General features: G+C 33.8%; 1 protein-coding gene across 2 annotated transcripts in view; it reads right to left on the bottom strand.

Moving 5' to 3' along the window:
• The window catches only part of LOC113499272 (tachykinins), a 62,236-nt gene extending 44,229 nt beyond the window's left edge, over positions 1–18,007 (bottom strand). The window contains exon 1 of one of the 2 annotated variants that reach the window (XM_026879682.1): positions 17,836–18,007. The gene's annotated coding sequence lies outside the window, so the exon portion shown is untranslated. The remainder of the gene's footprint in view (positions 1–17,835) is intronic. The other variant, XM_026879685.1, reaches the window with a different exon arrangement.
• Positions 18,008–20,519: the final 2,512 nt, after the last annotated feature.

Here is a 20,519-nt window from a genome sequence, read left to right on the forward strand (position 1 = left end):
CATATATTTTAGACCTTAAATTATCCTGTACATCTTAATCATCGAGTGATTTTTTTTTCATGTACATTAATTACCTCTTAGGATTTCCATTTCTGGAAAAAAAGAAAATCTCAAAATGTCGATTAGTGCAATCGTCTTAGTTATCACGGCAGAATATTACCTTAAGGTACCCAGCTCCCCTCCCCCCAGTTTTCGCCCAAGTGTCACGAAGTACCAATTTGGTGGATGTTAAGCTAAACCGTTTTCGGTCGTATAAATTATCTTGTTATCTGATTGTTACTGGGCAACTTTTATAATGTGGACCTACTGTCTCTCGAAACTTGGACACTTCGGGGATAAATTTTATTTGTTATCGTTAAAGAATTTTCGTTTAAATCATTTATTGGTTTATCTTAATAAATGGAATTTGTGAGATTTTTTAGTTGCATGCGTGCATAGTGTGCGTCACCTAAAGATATAGATTTCCATATCATTTCGACCAGAATGGAAAAAAATAGTTTCCCACATTATTTTAAGTTATTCTCAGGTATGTTGATTTCCTGACGATATTTTGCTTCACAGTTCTCAGCAACTTAAAACTCTCTCTCTATAACTTACTATCACGCAAGTGAATTCGGAAAGACATTGGTTAATGCTGAGATTTGAACCCGTAACTTCTGACTTAGCAATTCAATGGTCATACCACAAGGCTGTCACTGCTTTTAAATAACGGTCAACTAATTATTAATACTAATACATGTATAAATTGTCTACATAAAGGCAACTTAACAATCCAGTCGTCATTATAATCGTCCTAAACTGTTAAAACAACTTAGGTACGTACAATTAAAATATAACTATTCACGTTTAAAACTAACCGCGTGTTTCTTATCATCCCTTAATTTTAACAGCTTTCATCCTTTTCGCCGTTATTATTTTAATTAGTTAAATACAGTGCCGTGTTATCCATAAGGCACTTTAATCCAGTGCCTAGTTGCCCACTATGACCAGGAGTCCAGCACACCCGATGAAATAAAATAAAATATGAAACCACGGTAGAAGCCCACGTGATTGACACTATGCATCTAAAAAAAAGCTCGATAAATTTTTCACTTAGCTTGAACCAAGGGGGCCAAACTCCTTAGTTGCCTCGGGGCCCCTGGGCCCCTAGATCCGGCCCTGGTTAAATATAACTGGACGGTATAATTATAATCATTGCTATTGTTAGGGCTAGACAAAAATTACTAATTGTCTGAAGATAATTATTGTGTATCAAGGTTGTTTTCTCTGTGATTATTTTTTTAATTATATACCGTGGTTGATTACTAATAATAACGGGAATAACGGTTCGTATGTTGATCATAGCCCAACATCTTAAAAAAAAACTAACTTAATATATATATTTAAATTTTGTAAGGGACGAATACACTATACACTATTACACTTACGTCTTATTTTCCATACAATTTTTATTTGATGTATTATTTTAATTTTGAAGGCAATTGGGTATCATTCATGTATTTTTTTTCTACTGAATCAAAAATATATACAAATTTAATAAATAAAAAAACAAGATTAAACGTATCAAAGGTGGTGTAACAATAATATTATACTAATGGGAGCTGATAACGTCACTTGTCGAATATAAGTGCACAAGTGACGTCACACGAGATTTCTACTGTAACTTCATTTTTTGCTTACGCTATGAAAAGAAAAATACATATCCGATATTTTTGGGAAATCTACCTAATGTAAATCTACAAATAATATTTTCAGTCAAAACAATCGTTCAACTCCACAAGTAGGAGCGGTATACTCAATACTCAATCATTTATTACATATGGAATGCAATAAATGATTAAGTATTGAGTATTTAAAACAATCACCACGCTTTACATGCAATATATTGTTTAAACATAGCAAACACATCAAAATTCTATGAGTGTACATTCATCTAACTTCCAATTGTACTTCAAAATCTTCAAAATTATATCTAAGTTACATTACTTTGTAAACAATATTCTGTAACTGTATTCCCGATTCCCAAAGCAAAATCAAAAACTTGGTACCGTCTTGTGACAATGTAGTGTCAGATGCAATATCTCGTATAATGTAGTTACTAACTCCATTTCACGTGGTGTATCGTCACTTTATAGATTTTGTGTTTAACTAGACTAGGTCACCAGGAATAGGTATTTTTAACCGACTCCGAAAAGGAGGAGGTTTTCAATATGTATTTGTATGGTTTTGTACCCGAGGGGAAATAATATAAATTAATTAATTTAAAACCCACGTTTATGTCCCATAATTTATGTCCCATAAATTTATCACAATCGGTTCAGATTATTAATCAGATTATATTTTTGTTAGTTCCGTTCAGATGTATCTCATGAACTGGGATGAGTAGACTGTGAAATTTTTCATACATTAAGTATTGCTGGTTTAGTAAAAATAAAATCTTTACTTTATTTCGTTTTGGTAAAACATGCGGACAATAAAAACGTCGAAAAATTAAACTACTATCGTATATGTATACCAAATCACATAAAGGCTGTCTGGTTTAAGTTAAGCTTTTACTGGTTGAAACGAGAGATACAACATGAGACTTAAATATGAGTTTAAAGCTTATATTTTATCTACCTACCTTACTTTCTTATAACACTTAGCATTTGTTGTTGGTTGGAACAACACCTAACAACTAAGAACAATGGTTAAATAGGGGTGCTTACACTTGTTTGTTGTGAGTTTTCATCGCGCGACCACTAGATGGCGCTGTTCCACCCCTCCTGAATCGCGCTATGGTTTCGTTACACGAGTTGGGTAGCGTGATAACAGTTTTGGAGTCTTAACTGCTTTAAATCGCATGAAATTGCGAAATTTTTGAAAAGTCTCAGGTGTTTGGTTTACTTTAACCTGACCACCCTGAGATTTGGAAACCTTTATCAACGTTCCGTTATTCTTGAATTACAGTTTATTGTTAAGTAATACATTTTTACATACAAACATTTACACGTACATTTTGAATTGAATAAAAGAATTCATGATTTTGTAGCCCCGACAGACTCAACAATACAAAATCAAAATAAAAAGTACCTATTTATGTTCAGAAGGACATTTTTCAGGCTTTTTTAAAACTTTACAAGCATGAAAGAAGTTTTGAGGTTCCAAAATCATTTAATCCATCATTCCAATTGAGAAGAACCGGTAAGAAACTTCTACTATTTATAATATATCATTACTATTCATAAAATATCGAAACTAGTTTCTACAAAGAGGTCCAAATCTATGTGCTAATATATAAAGCTGAAGAGGTTGTTTGTTTGATCACGCTAATCTCAGGAACTACTGGTCCAAATTGAAAAATTCTTTTTGTGCTGAATAGACCATTCGTCGAGGAAGGTTAAAGGCTATTTACCATCACGCTGCGACGAATAGGAGCGAAGATACAATGGAAAATGTGGAAAAAATAAGGCTGGTATAAATCATAACTTATAATATCTTCTAACCACGCGGACGAAGTCGCGGGCAACAGCTAGTGTTATATAAAAAAAAACAATTAAGGAAGAGATAAATATCGCCCATTCCGCAATTCCAAAAAAAATCTTTCTTCCTTATGGCTAACCTTTTCTATTTAAGACATCAGTGGACCAATAGATGGCGATGTTAGCTCACACCTGAAACGCGCGATCACATATGATACACGGCTGGCATGGAGTACTCCATAGATAACTAATACGCTTTGTTACAGCGGTCCAAGGAGCTGGTTACCGGACGGCGCATTTGTATTTGGACTCAAAGAAATTATTATTATTAATTTATTAGTCTACTATTATACATCAGCAAGCTCAGGGGCTCATAACGACTGGTGCGTGCGGGGGCCGAGAGATTGTTGAAAGAGGCAACAGCGCCCGCGGTACTCAAAGGGCAAAATAAAGAACACGGGTTGTTTTAGTCCAAAAAAGTCAGGCACTCTCTTCCGGAAACCAAAAGCGGGAGGAGGGACTAGTGGATTTTCCTCTTGAAAAATGTTTTTTAGTATAACCTGACGGCGATACATAATGATAAACAATCTTTCTGAATAAAACGTATATTGTGTTACTTAGTTAAATGGGTTGGGCAGATCCAAATGTATCTGTCTATTTACTATTTCGAGAATTTCGAATATAATTACCGAAATTGTTCAATGAGTTTTGTGCTTAATATTTTGACAGCTATATGGAGGACTCAATGGCAATCCGCGCACAATTTTATTCAGGGACTGTATCCTCGACTAGTTATCAAACAATTTGATAAAAATAAAACATATAACTTGGGAAAAAATACAAAATACTCTGATTCTGCATCAAAACAACAGCGAGTCGAATTGCATTTGTTTAAAGAATTGATGGGAACGAGGTGTGTAGCACATCTGAATAAATAGGTCACATCACATCGTAACACAATTGGACATCTGCAGAAGTAAACAGATTTGCAGCGTCAAAACTAAACTGCGTGGAAATTTTCTGGTGGACCAAATAAAGGAGAAGAATGTTAGTAAATTAAACCTTAGTGAAAAGACATAAGGTCGATTGTTTGTGGCATTGAGGGAGTAATTTTGAAAAAATTCTGAGGATATTTTCGTCCAAAGCAGGTTACATCTCTATTTTCTTCCACAGGCTTTGATTTGCGATTTGAAAATTTTGTAATTTTGAAAAGAAGAGCATTGAATTACAACGCAACTTTTAGTTTATGCAGTTGAAATAATCTTATTAGTTATATAATTTCGATAATGTTAGTAATTCAAGTAAGTGTTTTTTGGGTTACTCTTGGGTTCAGATTCCATAGGCGTCCTTAATGTGAATGTCTTAGAAATTCTCAAATCATCGACGAGAATTTTGGCTTTTATACTTATTTTATATGACTAATAGAGATCGAAACATTCCTATTTAAATATAGTCGTATAAAAGTCCAATATGAGTAAATCTTTTATATTATTATCTAGCAAATAAAAATACGTTTTGGAATTACCGAGTAAAGGAGCAATATAATCCTGTAGTGCTCCATTTTTAAGTGCAGAATAGCAATCTTCATCATTCTGCTTTTTCTTTATTCTTCACGATTATGGGTATCGATTTTTCCAGTAGCCACAATTTTTTGTGGCACCATCCTTTTTGAATAAGTGGGAAACCCTATCATGGGTATATATGTATACACCATGATTTTTTAGTCGTCTTACAAAAGCAGCCCAGTTCATGTATCCAATGACTAGAACACGCTCATGATAAAAAATAAGTATTTATGAGATTTTTATTCAATATTATGATGCAATTCGAAGTTTTTTAGAAACACAGCTCTGTTGCGAGCGCGGTCCGAGCCTTGTAACAATGGTGAGGAGCGCGGGCGGCGGCGTTTTTATCATTTTTAAGAGTATATTTCAGATTTCTCTTGTTAAATTTTTCGTCGTACTTATTATCTTAGTTGATGATAAGAAAAAAAAAACTGTGTTATTTTTATTCTGATTAAATAACTAAAAGACTAAATCTGTATTATCTAAAAAAGAGAGTATTTTACGTCGGATACATGAACTGGGCTACTTTTGTAAGACGACTAAAAAATCACCGTGTATATTTATATTTCTGTCCATCTAAAGGTTGTCTGGAAGATATCGCCATTGGCGACAAGACCGTCGTTGTGTCCTCACACTGTCCGTTTATATTTTTACTGCTCAAATTTCAAAAGGGTGGCGGTAAGCGACTACAACATCAGGGAGTCCAGAATTGAGTTTCAGTTTTGGAACCCCAAAACGTTGTTATGTTTTATATTCATGAAAATTGTGTCAAGTAATACCGAAAAAGTAAATAATGTATTTTTCCTTCTATCTTTGAATGCACCAACACTACCCAACAAATCCATATTCATAATAATTAATTCCCATGTTTAATTAAACCATATTTTACTGTTATTGCGTATAACACTCGATTTGGACAACCGAGTGGTCAGGTGTCAGTGTTATGTTCAGGTCATCACATCAAACCACTGAGCACGACGTGTTCCGGCTTCGATCCCCGCGCAGTCCAAGCTTTTGCGTAATCCACGAATGCTTGTCCTAGTCAAGTCTGGGTGTTTTGGTGCACGTGACTAGAATGTTTGTGAAACCACCCTCGACACAAGGATTAAATTTTTTAGTACGAGAGTTTGTGCAAAAAATAAAAAATGAAGTGAATCGTAATACTAGTGAAAACTGCTTTCTTGATTGGGTAAATATGGTTTTATATGCATATTATTCATGGCCGAAATTATTGAACGCCAGTATTCGCTCAGTATGTTAAAGATTTAAATTTTAAAATTGCTGTTAAACTGAAGGTTGTAAAAATGTTTTTGGTTACTTTTTTAAGTGTAAGCTGCGGAAAGATTTTGAATAAGGTTAGAATAACTTGTTTGTTAGCAGGATTGTTAGTCTTTCACGTAAAAACTACTGGACGGATTTAGACGATTTTCTTGCAAAGATACATAGTTTATAACCTGAATTTTCACATACTTAGAATAGGATTTTCTTTTCCGATTTAATATGCCCGTGTGATCATTTTTGATCTGTAGCGGGCAGAGCCGCTAGCAACAACTAGCTCAGATATCAAACTAAAAGTGACCTCACTGCGTTACTAATTGTGACAAAATTATTAATTCGTTAAGCGCCACCTGAGCGACGCTACATTTAGGTAGTTATGAACAGGTTAAGACAAATTATTGGTTTAACTTTTAACCTTCCAATAAATAATCAGTTTCTCAACCTTCCCGCTCCCACGAAACTTGAACTTGAACGGTCACTAAGTTTAAGTCTTCTATCCATCACATTTAGGTTATAAGTCCAAAGTCCAAGTCTTAAGCTCTTCAATTAAACCAACAAACTGTGCAAACACAAATATTTCACTAATTAATCTGTTACTGTCACCTCTGCCTACATAATCCAGATCGATCTAGTTTACTTTGACCACGGTCACTTAGACCGCGACAAGAATTCACAACTCCGAATGTAGGCATTACAGGGTTAGAATTCTCTCATGAATATTTCGGACACGACATTACGGCGGCAGTTTCGGGTTAACTTTATTCGTTTGTTTATGAGTCGATAACATGGAGGTTTTACTGTAATCTCATTTGTTTGTCGTTCGAAAAAAATGTAGAGAATTGTCTTTTGTCTAATATTTCTGGCTATATTTTTTTTAGGTCAAGAACAAAAGTATGTCTGACTATCAAATAGAGATGTTTTTCGCCTAGGTTGAACGCTACCAAACGTTTTATCATTAAATTGTTTAATGTTGATATTATGTATAATCGATTACGCCGAATAAAAATAGAGGAATTATAGTCACGTAAGACAATGTATTATTAAACATTTAGAACAGGATTTGATTTGTTTATTCATTGAAATTGATTTGATTCGAATTATTTTATTTAAATACGGCAAATACGTTAAGATAGATACGGCAATTCTTGGTATCTGTTGAACATCAAACGATTTTAATTTAATTTGTTCTGCATTAAACGAGCATTAAGTACGAGTTTTCTTAGACGTGTGTTTGATTAAAATCAGCCTTGCCATTTAAAAGTAGTGCTGGCGAAAGTTAATACAGAAGGGTGTTTTTAAAATTTTGAGTCATTAAATCACGTCTTCTCTGTGTCGAAATTCGCTAAACGTTTTGTCAATGTTTAAAAATATGTTGCAGGTCTTCATGCTTCCTTGAATTAATAATTAACAATGCCATTTTTATTATTCGAATAATACTTTCAAAGGTAAGTACCAAGAAACAAAAAACAACCAGTTCGGCTTGGTACACCTATGAGACTTACTAATACAAGCATTAAGGGAAGGCCAGGATTTCAATAGTTCGACAAAAATCTGCACGAAAATATCATTTTCACATCTCTGGTCTAAAATTAGCATTAATACAACAACCAACACATAATCCTACATACCTTTTTTCAAAGAGCTATAAGCTCAAAGCAAAACTGTCTGCCATGGTGTGAGCGAGACACTGCTATTCATACAGTGTTCCATCTTGCTCCCACAATAGAACCAGCCCTGATTTATAAACTGATAGTACAATTGTAAGTGCGAATGCCTGAGAGTTGAGTCCGTCGGATAATGGACACTAACTTGCATAATGCATCAGGTTTTTGAATAATTTGTGAAGTATTATTCAAATGTACACGCGAAATGTATTATACGAAGAGGCATACAAACATTAATACATATACGGTTACCATCACTTTACCCTTTGTTTTCCATTGCTGCCAAACCTTTTACTAATCTGTATTATGAATCAATCGTCCAGTATCACTTAACTTATCTGAATACTATATTTTATTAAATATTATTATTATTTATTATAATAACTATTGTGAGAATTAATCATTATTGAATTATGCAAAGGTCTACCCTCGCATATTTATCGGAATCATCTGACTAGTTTCGGGCCCAACCGGAGTCCTCAATGCTGAGCTCACGACTCGAGACTCACGTCCTCGCCGCGAAACTAGTCGGGCAACCCCGAAAAATAGGGGGTGAGTAAACCGTTACATAATTTAATAATATGTACTATTAAATCTTTTCGCAAAAATTGTTCACTGAGTCAATTTTTCAAAGTGTTATGTCTTTGAGTGACGACAATCGAAAATTAAGAGACTCAGTCATCAAGAGGAATCCTCCTCATATTTCGCGGTTCCCGACATGGTCCACATTGTACTAATTAGAACAACTACACCTGTCTTAAACATTGAGTGCAAAAGCGATTTAAATATTGAGTATTGTATCTCTGTGTTATCATCCTACACCCATTACTTATTGACAAAAGACCTAGATATTATCATATATATACATCTTTGACTACACTGTCCAAGTAACACAAGCATATTACAATACAATATAGATCACAAGACTCCCGATGATTCAACTAAAACAATGATCAATCAATCCCTGTTCATACAACAATGATTGCGAACAAATGGCAAAACAAACATGTTGATATTTATCACTTGTTGAGTAACAAACATATTTTGGTACCGGACAGATAATATGGGATACAAAGTCTTTTGTTTCCGTTGCTATGGCAACCGAAAACAATGTTGTTTTGATTGTCTCACGGTAGTTGTATCTGTGTCATAATGTGATCGTGTCCTGACTTACATAACTGAATATGTTTTGTCAACAAAACTCATAATTTCCTATACTTTTTTTCGTATATTCCGCGAACTATCTGGTTCGGAAGTTGGTTGTTTACTACCCGCCTGTATCCCCTAAAGTATCTTAACCCATCTTTGAAAAACTATCAAGTGTACTGGTTTTGTCACGATGGTTATTTATACTGTGTTTTCATGTCATTTAATTACGAATGCGCACGTGAACTGTGATTTGGCATTCAATCAGCCATTGTACTATTCTATCGCTACCTTTAAAATGATTTCAGTATTAATCTCCTTTTAATCTTATTAGCTTTTTGTTGGTCCTTATAAATTAGCTATAATGCATAACGAAAGACTTTAAAAAAGTCATTCATTTACTGTTTTTTTTTTTTAATTGAAGACAGGTGTTGGTCAGTTGGCCAATATAGCTGGTTCGATTGGTAGACTCATAATGATGATCATTGGAGACCAGCCAAAATGCTATTCCTATATCTAAGGTTGACATCAACCAGTATATTGTAGATGAAACTCGCTGATTACAAACCACAAACGTCCATCAAGTCCAGATCCCGTGTTAAATCCAACCACGGGCATTTTAATACCTGCTTTTGTGCATTTCAATGAACAACTGATTTGAAATCCATTGATCTTCCCAAAGGTACTTACTTGTCATGATCTGATCAAAATATTATGCTTTTGTTTCAGTATATAGGTTTCATGAGAAAATTTCGTAGTGGCTTTATGCACATGGTAGATGGTACATACTAATATGACATTTTCTAATATACGTACTACCTTAATTATTCTAAGACACCGTTGATTTGCGGTGAAGGAAAACATCGTGAGGAAATCTTAATTCCAAAAGTTAGCATCTCAGTATGCTAACCCGCAGTGAGCAAACATGGTCATTAATGCTCTATCCTTTCCTGTAAAATAGGCCTAACAGTGACTTATATGGTGAAACTGTTAACTAAATGTCACTGAAAAACACAAAAAAGACTGATCACAAAATTTAATCATGCATCAGAATAGCCCAAACTATACCAACTTAGATTAAAATGGCGGCACGCTTGGAGGAATTACAACTTTATAATTTCGTCGTCCATTGCGTGTTATAATGAATAATCCCCTAGTCGGCAGTTCTAACCTGGGGTTCAAAGAGCAGTGAATACTGATATTATGTTTTTAGACTTCGACCTTTACCATGAACCTTAACTTTTGACTTTTTATATCGAGCAAGCGAGATAGCGCTCTACAGTGCCTATAGCGGCATCTCTTTTCCACAATAGCAACATTCCCGCTTTAAGATCTCGTACTTAATAGGTTGTATTAGTATAGAAGTGTTGTTAATCGGATTTCTAAGATATCTTTGCATCACATCGCTTAGACTTTTGGTTTAAGTAGTTATTATTGCTTAAGGTCCCCTTGTAGCTTAATTTTAAACGTTCGGCCTAAAATGGCTCTTAGCTACTAATAAAATAATATTGTGTCTAAAGTTTCTGAATGTACAACAAGAATTTGATTTAAAATCTAAGTAGCCAATCTGATGGATTTCCAAAACATTGGAAATATATTTTGATAAACCTTATTTTTTATACAAACTGGACGTGTGGATGATTCATAATTAAATAAAACAACGGTTATACTCAAGACCCAGCCGGCGCCGCGCCGCCGCTTGCGCCGCTTCACCTCATCATTATTGACTCCGTTTGAATCCGAAACTAGTCGGGCAACCCCGGTAAATACTCGTGAGTAAACCGTTAAATTTTTTAGACTAGTGTAGGTATAGTTTTTTTTTTTTTGTTTTACTGCAAGATATGCCTTTTACTGTTTCACTTTGTACTGTTAGACCCAGATGCAACTTTACCTCTAAATAGTAGACTTGAAGTTCTTGAGCCCAAAATGGAGCATGGTTATTTTTTCTTCTTATCGTGTGGTTAATGTACTACATGGTGCCAGATTTTAAAACGCACGATGGCCTAAGTCTTGGCTTAAAATACATAAAATGTAAAAGTGAGTATCTAAAATTGACCTATAAAAACAAGATATTGGATTGGTATTTTGAAGCACATAGGATGTATTGTGAATAAGTTTGTTATCTCGCCTAGTCACGGAGCTTATCAATACAAATACGATAGGTGCAGTGGATTAGTGGTGACCTTCTATCCCATTAACCGTGGGTATGATTCCCACATATCTAAAAATATTGATTTAATCCACATATATTTGATGCTACGTCAATAGGTTCAAAATTCGGTCTACAACATTTGTTCTCGAGGTATACAAATTGAGATCGATCGATTCTTTAATTTAAATCTTTTTAGAAAAAAGGTCAAGTGCGAGTCGAATACGCGAATTGTATAAAAAAAGGCTGAAGTATTGGCAAAAAAAACACGAATTTATAACCGTATAACCGTAAATTGACCTGAATTTCTGTTTTTTAAAAGGGTTTTTAAAAAACCGTCGGCTGGTTTATCAACCATAACCCATTACCATAATTTTTACTGTCTAGCATGAGACATGAAACTAAACTGTTAATGAGATATAGCCTGGTGATACAGAGATGTCCAAATGGACAGACAACGGAGCCTTATCAATAGGGCTTTATAAATTCTTAGCCTTTGGTAAAGAACCCAAAAATTGAAAAAAAAAGTATAAAATATCTACTCATAACCTTTCAACACATTTAAGACACAACTACAAAATACGTACATCTTGAACTCTTCGCCTTCTGTCAATTTGTTATAATCTTAATGACATCTCGGCTGATAGGTCGCACGTCCGTGCCAGCCGCGACTAATCCGACAGATAGTGGGAACCGGACTATGGTCGTTACATCACTGGCTATACAGAAACTTTTAACCCATATCTATAATTCTGTAGGTTGATCTTGGTTCGATGTTTTGATTTTGAACCGTCACGTCCACAGTTTTAATATCTAGAAGGTTTTTAGCATTTACACATAACTAGTTATTGCAAAACAGTACTCTATTTACAGTAACCTATGTTAATCCAAGGTGTAAGCTACCTCCTACACCAAATTTCATCGAATTCGCTCTAGCCGTTTAGGCGTGAAGAGGTAACACACACACACCACATACCATACTCACATACTGTCGTATTTATAATATTAGTTTAATGAAATGAAGGTGTGTTTACAGTACTCATGTATTATTTTATAGCTATCTAAGTAAACGTTGCTACAAATCTATGCATATAAACTTTTTTGTGTAACACTGCCAATCATGTTACACCTTAAATAGTACGTGAACATTTTACTGTAGTGCTAATCTTAAAACGGTACATTTGCTACAAAAGCTAAAAGCTTGCCTCTGCTTACCTATTACCACTAATAGTTGCACTTGTTAAGCATTCGCTACGAAAGAGGTTGGGTACTAAAACAGTTTAAAAATAAAATAAATAAAAACTTTTTGGACAATTCTGTTGGAGTTTTTCAAGGATTGGAGGATTTTCGTCGGTTACTAGTTATAACGTGGATAAAAGTAATGTTTTGTTTTTAGGTTATGGTTAACAAGCAACTTACAGTTATAACATCTTTTACGAACATTATTATGCAACAAGCTTTAGAGAAATATCATTATAAGATGAGCTTAAATGAATAGAGGTAGGTACACTTGATACCGTCGATCCGTGGATGGGACACATCCACGTTAAATTGGTGACAAGTTTATTGATAACCAGCCTGAGTAAGAGGTATCGTGCTGCCCAGGTAACTGGGTTGAGGAGGTCTGATAGGTAGTCGCTCCTTCTAAAGCACTGGTAAGGTTAGAATGATGATCTTTAAAAAATAATCGCGTCTATTTCGAATAATTAAAGTTCTTTTACATGTCTAATATTGTAACTACTATTTGATCGTATCCGCAATTTAATTTCTAACACAACAATTTAATCTCTCTGTCAAATCGAAAGGCAGTACGTGCTTCGAAAACAATCGTTAAGCAAAGATTTCCGGACAAAATGACCAATAAGGATTATAGCTGGCCGTTTACACCAAATTGTTGAGGCAGTTTGGAATTTGACTTAAGTTTATGAACTACTAACTGTGCCCCGCGGTTTTACTCGTGATGTTCTAGTGTAGAAAAGTGTGTCAATGAAGATTAGAAACTAGCTGTGTGAAGGAATCCGATGAAATGTAGACATGTAAATGGCCCCATGGTAGATAATTCGCTTCCCATATAGCTAACGAAAGAACAACTATTGATCTCTACGCTTGCTCAATCTCGGGCTAGCAATTTACGATATTGCTTTGTTTTCTAACATATTTTTTATTATTATCCTAAGAAAACGAAAAAAAACACGCTAGGAAATAAAAAAATCCTTCATCTCTCATAACTTAACGTTAAAAGAACGATTATAAGACATTCCTCCAAAAAAACTGCATAAATAAATCCGTGTCAATTTGTGTGAAATAAAATCACTCAGTGACAGTCAGTCAGTCAGTCTTACAGTGTGTAAGAATTACCCCCAGGTTCCGGGATAGCGGATAAAAATTAATTACCTGGACATAACGAACCACTGCCTGCTGAAGACACAGCTAGTTGACACGGAATTCACATCGTAAACCGAGCAAAATGGCGGATCATTTAGACAAAGACCAACCTCTTTAGAACATTCTGTAAGCGTTTTGAAATACGAACGTTGGATTTATAGTTTTAAATCTAAATGTAAGATAGTTTAAAAAAAGATTTGAAATTTACTTGAATTTTAATTTTCTTTATATAAAACAGAGTTTGTGTCTTTTAAACAAATAGAAAGGAATTCGAATATTCTTAAACTAAAAAAAAAAATATGACGTTTAACTTAAAACTACGGTTTTTATGTTTTAACATGCTTTGACATGATTTACATAAAACTATATTTTTCGTACTTTGTGCAACACCTTTTTATTATCTCAACTCAATAATGTTATAACTGATACCTATAGGTAACTAATACTTTACTCATAATCTTTCACGTTATAGGCACAATCCTGGCTTCCATTAACGCTTTTTTCCTACTTTTTAGCCGCCCTGTCCAGTATAATTAAAGTCCTCTGGTGCCTTCTAGCTAAATGCGTTTATTTGCTTTGAAAATTGGCTTTCCAATCAGCATACGATTTTATTTTCAACTTATTAGGCGACGCCGCCATTTTGTGTGAGATCTTTTAATAACAAATTGTTATTTTTTTATTAAAAACACTTTTTTTTAACACCGATTTGAAAGGACAGGGATCTTTAATTATGACTTATTTTTGAATGTAGTAATGCAGAAAAAGCAATTTCCATTGCATTTTTATTCCTTCATAGAAAAAAAACTGTTGATTTATTTTTGAGTTGTGTACTATCCGAAGGAACTAGTACCCTACTGATTTATTTTTCTATGGCCTACTTGTACAGATCCCAGGTATCGTGACATGAATAATGACGTCATCCTGTTTTATAGGCTGATAGGGAACAAAACGGAAATTATATTACTGGTAAAAACACAAAGAGGCGTCTTATATACGCGATGAGAAACTCTCCTGTAATTTGATTATTGGAAAAAAAATGTGGAATAGAAAACGAAGAAAATATTAAAGTTTAAGTTGTATTCTTAAAACGGTTTACAATAGACTCCTAGAACACATGGTTTCATGTCAAAGGATCCTAGGTAATTAGGTACGGCAGCAGAACTTAAGTACGGTAAACTATAAATAAAATAATAATAATAGTCTATTTTTTACTAGCATGGTACGGAATGAGCTATCTAAGGTCTAACTTTTGTCCAATAATTATAAGAAAGCTATTCTCTTGAGTAATATAACAATGGGTCTGAATGAAGGCGACAGGGCTGACACTTATGGTATTAATCACTGGTGGTTGATTTGGGACTAGTATCGGACTCAATAGAAGCCAATCATTAGCCGAAAAGAAGCGTCGCGAGTTGCCAAAGATCGTGATAGAACACAAATCTATTGCAATTTTATCAAAATCTAATGAAAAAAATGTTTTGTTTCCGGCTGGTCTAAAAATGTTAGATTAGATGGTTAAGGAGAAGAAACGGCAAAAAATTGAATGGGTTACTCTGTTAAAATTAACTATCAAATCTGTATAGTCTAGGATCCATGGGCCATTTTTGCATTTGAATTTTTATACTAACTAGCTAATTTCTTGTAGGCAAGTTCAATTTGATGCGATGTTCAAGATTTTTTGTAAGAAACTCTTATTTGTGGTAGGTAACAGAAGCTCAAGGAAAAAAAAAACAATTTAATGATCCTCAAACATGAATTACTAATTGGTTTTTGTGTCTTTAATACCCGAGATAATTTACTAAATAATTTGCAAAAATATTTATCCTCAAAATGTACGACAAATACTATTGCAAATTATTATCTACATAGGAAGGTAATTCTTGGGCGTTTATCAAAATCCAGCTCCTTAAAATTAGAATTAGCTTGATAATATCCAAGTACAAAAATGTTCCATGCTTATAAAAACCCCTTAAATATTAATAAAGATTAAAATAATGGTACAACTACAATCATGTACCATTGATCCTGGACTACTAAGAAAAATGAAATTAAAACAAAAGAATAAAGTATTCCATTCAAAATGTATTATTAACCTATATACCCGTACGTTTCAAGATAATTTACAAACGCATGCGAAATTACTTCGTTATAATATATTCAGAATTTTAATCACTGCATCTTACGTTGAAGGATTTAAAATATATCTCAACCAATCAGTATGGTAATTTTATTAACAACGTAATATGGTAATGTATTGTGCAAGTTTTCATACTAATTTCCTTAGTCGTATCTATACTAATATATAAAGCTGAAGAGTTTGTTTGTTTGAACGCGCTAAACTCAGGAACTACTGGTCCAAATTGAAAAATTCTTTTTGTGTTGAATAGACCATTCATCGAGGAAGGCTTTAGGCTATAAACCATCACGCTGCGACTAATAGGAGCGAAGATACAATGGAAAATGTGAAAAAAAACAGGGCAGGTATAAAACATAACTTATATCTTCTACCCACGGGGACGTAGTCGCGGGCAACAGCTAGCATTTGATAAAGTAAACTATCTGGGCCCCGATTCTGTAAATTACAATGACCGATAAATTAATGGCAATTGGATTAAATTTGAAATTATTCCTATTCTTAAAGCATTATGCCAACACAATAATTGTAAATTCATTGTATTGACCTTAAGTGTACCGTGTCATACAAAAGTTTCAATTATTGTGTAGGTAAAATGCTTAAGAGAATAGGAAAAGTGTCATTTTAGCAGAATAGGGCCCAGTTCCTCTGCGTTATCACGATTGAAATACAAAAATTAGCTCTATATCTTTTCTCCAGCATATGCCTTCCCACTGTTGGGTAAAACCTGCCCAAAATCCTTCCATCAATCCCAATCCTTAATCATTTCGAAAATGTGGAAATATTTTTCCAGAGCCCGGAAATTTTAAGAGAATTTCTATAAGCAAAAAGATGATCTAAATTGCTCCGAATGTATGGAAATTTCTCTTGGTTTCAATAAGTTACGTGACTTGATATTCACTTTCTTATATTTTATCTGATTTGCCTTAACCCTTGTAAACAATATATTCCTCTTTTCCGCGATGTAAAGATTGGGTAAAAATGTTTAACAAGCCAAAGACACGATGCATCCGTAACTCCTTATGGCTTCCTCGTTAAGGCTCTTTTTAACAATTAAATGATGTTACCTGAAGTCTATAAAGGAATTCGTTAGAAAATGTAATGTTTCAAAAAAACAATTTTTTTATAGCCACTTTCTTGAAAAGTCACTTCAGAATTCATCGTTACAGACCTAGTGACTCTAGCCACATGGTTCCAAATTATCATTCCTATAAAAAAGTACCAACGCGACGCACATCTTAGTCCTTAAGTCGAAAAAAACTTGTTTAAACAATTGAATGCTGGTACCGCCAGTTTATTCGGTTCTGTTCTATTCGGTTGATATAACAGCCTAGTTTTAATACCATTGTAGAGAATACTTTTCAATAAAACCGAAGGCGACAATTCAATTAAATATGAACATTAATCTTCCTCAAAATCAATCTATCGACTATGCCTACTGAGTCTTACAATTAACTGTTCTAAACTATTTTTGTCAACTTTTACAAAGAAACGTGACCTCCATTTATCAATTTAATAAATCGTACAGATATAGTTAAATAATGACCGGTTTCTTTTAATATTAAACTAAATCACGATTAAACTGACACATACTTTTATTATCTATCATAAAATATCGGACACGTAATGAAACATCCATTAAAAACTAGCATGCATCATCATTTTTAGAAGTTCATATTCGTTTCTCTTGTTATTTCAATAAATGGTTTTTGTATGTAGTTAAATATATCTACTTTTTTCAATAAAAAAAATTGTCATCGTCTAAACATTATGTACAGCATGATATATTTTTAATAATCTAAAAAAATCTGAAGTTTTGTTTTCGAATCGATAAAAACGGATACCTAGGTATCTTTAGTAGCTTGGCTTGGAAACTTAATTTTTTTTATTGAAATTTTGACCGTAAATGGCATCAACATTTCAAAATTAAAATCCTAGCACAAAAAGTACCCGCGGTAATTTTAATTTCGTATGAATATATTTTTTTCTTTTTAACGTATAAAAAACGTTTTAAAATAAAACCAAAAAAAATAAAATTAAAAAAATCACGTACCTTTATCAACAGCAGCAGAAACAAGTATTGAACAGGAATTTTCGTTAAACACTCATAACTTTGATTCGTACTTTAGCACAGTGGTGCAACGCGCGGGAAAGTTAGCCTCAACTGATGGAAAGCGCGCGAAAACTCCGCTACTTACGCTCACAACCGACCAATCACAGCCGCCGTACGCCTCCGTAAAACACCACCCACCAATCACGTGAAAGGGGAAACACTTAAAAAACTTTAATAGGTTTTTCATGTTGACACTTTTGAAATGCTTTCGAATTATTGGAAAAATTATCATTATCGTTAGATAATTATGTGAATTACTAGCGATCCTTTTACGCTAAACACTCGTATTAGATTTGACAACGCATAGATAATGATGAAAGTACCGATTTATTATGCTTTTTGGATACTATAAACGGATACACAGTATGTCTTGCTCAATTAATGTGTTAGTAACGTCATTCATGCGTAGGTAGGTAGGCAGAGATGTAATATTTAAGTAGGTTCTTACTCATATGTAGGTACCTTGCAACTCCCACTTGTATTTATAAATATGAATTTCTTGTTATAAAATGCATTCATGAATAGTTATTGACATTTAATATTTAGTCATAAAAGCATTTCATGGCAATGGTTTCTAGGACGTAAAACACATTTTGTAGAAACTAAAAATATTTGCGAGAAATTTTAGGTTTATTTCGTGCGAGGATTGAATTGCAAAATGAATAATTCACAAATTAGTAAAATTAACTTGACCATTATATTCGGAATAAATTTTTAGCTAATTTAGTTAAATTCGATACTGACTTTAACACTTGCCAAAAGTTTATTTCCATATCTAATATCTTTTAATAATCATGTTCACTCAAAAATTCTCAAAATAGTAATAAAAAAAAACAAAAATACAAATGAGACGTACAAGGGCTGTTTATTTCTTAAGCGATCTCTGCCAGCAAAAGTGGCCACAGCCCTATGTGGCGTCAAAAAAAGTTTAAATTATCAATTATTTTCAAGTTTCAGTTGGTACGCCTATTTTTAAAACTAAACAAAAACATAACTGTTTCTCGTACGCGAAAATAAATCATGAAAGACAAATGAAAACTAATATATTTTTCGTAGAAGTAAAACAGTAACTTTGTCTAAATGGTAATTTTCTGGTTAGAAACTGTTCACGTGGAACCTGTTTGTTAGATATGAAAGTGTAATTTCACAATATTCTCAGTTTTCTATAGGTCATAATATAAAAGGGGTCTATCATCTTGTAGATGACTTGCTACTTCCTCTTAAATATTTTGAATTTGTGAGAAATGCGTAGCCTATCTTCTATAAAGTGTTTTTTTCCGGGTTAAAAACCTAATGACTTCAACCTACGTCGAGGACACATCGCGGGGATATGTCGGACTTCCACCGACTAACACCACCCCGGGCCCCTTCTACTGCTTTAGCCAGAGTCACGGGATCGCTCGCGCATACTCTGCTCAACTCCGGCTGATCTTTTTTAAAGTCCTGCATCTAGTCCGAATGAATCTAGTCTGGATCTGTCATTAGCTTTTAGAAGTTCCGTAGTTGAATACCCAAATTGTAAAAACTAAACAATATTACTGAGGCATCGCTTTCCGTCTGCCTATCCCCAGGCTTATGAACCATGATAGACTAGACACTTGAAATTTAACTGATTATGTATTTCTGTTAGTATATAATACCCAAAAATATAGCAAGAAGAAGAAAAGTTGTTACGGTCATATTTTCTTTTTTATCATTAGCCTATTTGTACGAAACACTCAGTTAAGCGAGAGTTGTTATACTTTGTTGCTATAGCTTTGTTATTAACAATTATAATATCTTTGTTTTTAGGTCTCAACTTTGGTAAGGATAAAATGTGTTTTCATAAGTGTAATATCAAATTGCATATAATATGTGGCATCTAAATATAAAGTATGAAAGTCATAAACAAAGTCAAAATAAAAAAAACATCGTCTGCACAGTTGCCTGTTGTCAGTTTTGGCGCGCAGAACATGTTTATCTAAAAGTTTCGGAGCTTCCGCGAAAAACACCGCTTTTGACTGATGAATAGTTTATCGCTATTTTTAAACATGTAGGGTGTAGTAATAACATGCTTGTCGCTCTGCATATTCGCGTAGTTACGTAATTCATATGAAATGGGTAAAACAATGTTAATTTGTTGACTGGTGTTTTTAGGGTTTCGTACTAAAAGGGTAAAAAAGGAACCCCGTCAATGAGGCTCCACAGTCCGTCCGTCAGTTTGTCCGATCGTCCGTCATCAGGCTTGTACCTCATTAAATGTGTTCGCTAGACAGTTCAAATATTGACGGATAATTCACTTCTGTTAACGCTATAACGATAAATACAACACGTGAGCGAGATTAAACTAAGCATAGGTCATATATTTTTGATAGATGACAAAAAAGTGAGGATGGTACACACAAATAAATTTGACCAACAACCGATATACGAAATTTATTATAACCCCAACCGAAAGATCTATCGCTTATTTGGACGGAACCCTCTATATCACAAGTCTGACTCAAACTTGACCAGTTTAGTTATTGCATTGTGTCATGAAAACTCAAGGTTCTTACAACTTTATAACATTACATTATAACTGACTTACATCATATTATAATAGAAAACGAATAGTAAACTTCATATATATCAGAATGACATTC

Source organism: Trichoplusia ni, chromosome 12 (genome assembly GCF_003590095.1).
Source record: "Trichoplusia ni isolate ovarian cell line Hi5 chromosome 12, tn1, whole genome shotgun sequence".
Lineage (NCBI taxonomy): Eukaryota > Metazoa > Arthropoda > Insecta > Lepidoptera > Noctuidae > Trichoplusia > Trichoplusia ni.